The sequence below is a fragment of the Triticum urartu genome, chromosome 5 (assembly GCF_003073215.2).
Source record: "Triticum urartu cultivar G1812 chromosome 5, Tu2.1, whole genome shotgun sequence".
NCBI lineage: Eukaryota > Viridiplantae > Streptophyta > Magnoliopsida > Poales > Poaceae > Triticum > Triticum urartu.
In genome coordinates, this window is record NC_053026.1 from 362,249,150 (window position 1) to 362,251,854 (window position 2,705).

Here is a 2,705-nt window from a genome sequence, read left to right on the forward strand (position 1 = left end):
GGAGAAGCCTGCGTTTATAAGAAAGTGAGTGGGAGCTCTGTAGCATTTCTCATATTATATGTAGATGACATACTTTTGATGGGAAATGATATAGAACTCTTGGACAGCATTAAGGCCTATTTGAATAAAAGTTTTTCAATGAAGGACCTTGGAGAAGCTGCTTATATATTAGGCATCAAGATCTACAGAGATAGATCAAGACGCCTCATAGGTCTTTCACAAAGCACATACCTTGATAAGATATTGAAGAAGTTCAATATGGATCAGTCTAAGAAGGGGTTCTTGCCTGTGTTGCAAGGTGTGAAATTGAGCTCAGCTCAATGTCCGACCACGGCAGAAGATATAGAAGAGATGAGTGTCATCCCCTATGCCTCAGCCATAGGTTCTATTATGTATGCCATGCTGTGTACCAGACCTGATGTAAACCTTGCCGTAAGTTTGGTAGGTAGGTACCAAAGTAATCCCGGCAAGGAACACTGGATAGTGGTCAAGAATATCCTGAAGTACCTGAAAAGTACTAAGGAAATGTTTCTCGTTTATGGAGGTGACGAAGAGCTCGTCGTAAAAGGTTACGTTGACGCTAGCTTCGACACAGATCTGGATGACTCTAAGTCACAAACCGGATACGTGTATATTTTGAATGGTGGGGCAGTAAGCTGGTGTAGTTGCAAGCAGAGCATCGTGGCGGGATCTACATGTGAAGCGGAGTACATGGCAGCCTCGGAGGCAGCACATGAGGCAATTTGGGTGAAGGAGTTCATCACCGACCGAGGAGTCATAACCAATGCGTCGGGGCCAATCAAACTCTTCTGTGACAACACTGGAGCTATTGCACTTGCCAAGGAGCCCAGGTTTCACAAGAAGACGAGGCACATCAAGCGTCGCTTCAACTCCATTCGTGAAAATGTCCAAGATGGAGACATAGATATTTGTAAAGTACATACGGGCTTGAATATAGCAGATCCATTGACTAAACCTCTCCCTAGAGCAAAACATGATCAACACCAGAATTCCATGGGTGTTCGATTCATCACATGTAACTAGATTATTGACTCTAGTGCAAGTGGGAGACTGTTGGAAATATGCCCTAGAGGCAATAATAAAAGCATTATTATTATATTTCCTTGTTCATGATAATTGTCTTTATTCATGCTATAATTATGTTATCCGAAAATCGTAATACATGTGTGAATAATAGACACCAACATGTCCCTAGTATGCCTCTAGTTGACTAGCTCGTTGATCAACAGATAGTCATGGTTTCCTGACTATGGACATTGGATGTCATTGATAACGAGATCACATCATTAGGAGAATGATGTGATGGACAAGACCCAATCCTAAACATAGCATAAGATCGTATAGTTCGTTTGCTAGAGTTTTCCAATGTCAAGTATCTTTTCCTTAGACCATGAGATCGTGTAACTCCCGGATACCGTAGGAGTGCTTTGGGTGTGCCAAACGTCACAACGTAACTGGGTGACTATAAAGGTATACTACGGGTATCTCCGAAAGTGTCTGTTGGGTTGACAGGATCAAGACTGGGATTTGTCACTCCGTATGACGGAGAGGTATCTCTGGGCCCACTCGGTAATGCATCATCATAATGATCTCAAAGTGACCAAGTGTCTGGTCACGGGATCATGCATCACGGTACGAGTAAAGTGACTTGCCGGTAACGAGATTGAACGAGGTATTGGGATACCGACGATCGGATCTCGGGCAAGTAACATACCGATTGACGAAGGGAATTGTATGCGGGGTTGCTTGAATCCTCGACATCGTGGTTCATCCGATGAGATCATCGAGGAGCATGTGGGAGCCAACATGGGTATCCAGATCCCGCTGTTGGTTATTGGCTGGAGAGTCGTCTCGGTCATGTCTACATGTCTCCCGAACCCGTAGGGTTCTACACACTTAAGGTTCGGTGACGCTAGGGTTGTAGGGATATGTATATGCAGTAACCCGAATGTTGTTTGGAGTCCCGGATGAGATCCCGGACGTCACGAGGAGTTCCGGAATGGTCCGGAGGTAAAGAATTATATATAGGAAGTGCTATTTCGGGCATCGGGACAAGTTTCGGGGTCACCGGTATTGTACCGGGACCACCGGAAGGGTCCCGGGGGTCCACTGGGTGGGGCCAGCTGCCCCGGGGGGCCACATGGGCTGTAGGGGGTGCGCCTTGGCCTATATGGGCCAAGGGCACCAGCCCCAAGAGGCCCATGCGCCTAGGGTTCAAGGAAGGGAAGAGTCCCAAAGGGGGAAGGCACCTCCTAGGTGCCTTGGGAAGGAGGGATTCCTCCCTTGGCCGCACCCCCCTAGGAGATTGGATCTCCTAGGGCCGCCCCCCCTTGGACTCCCTATATATAGTGGGGAAAGGAGGGCCTCTCACAACACGCCTTTGGTGCCTCCCTCTCCCTCTCCAACACATCCTCCTCCTCCATAGTGCTTAGCGAAGCCCTGTCGGAGTACTGCAGCTCCATCACCACCACGCCGTCGTGCTGCTGCTGGAGCCATCTCCCTCAACCTCTCCTTCCCCCTGCTGGATCAAGAAGAAGGAGACGCTACACTGACCGTACGTGTGTTGAACGCGGAGGTGCCGTCCGTTCGGAGCTAGGATCTCCGGTGATTTGGATCACGTCGAGTACGACTTCCTCATCCCCGTTCTTTGAACGATTCCGCGCGTGATCTACAAAGGTATGTAG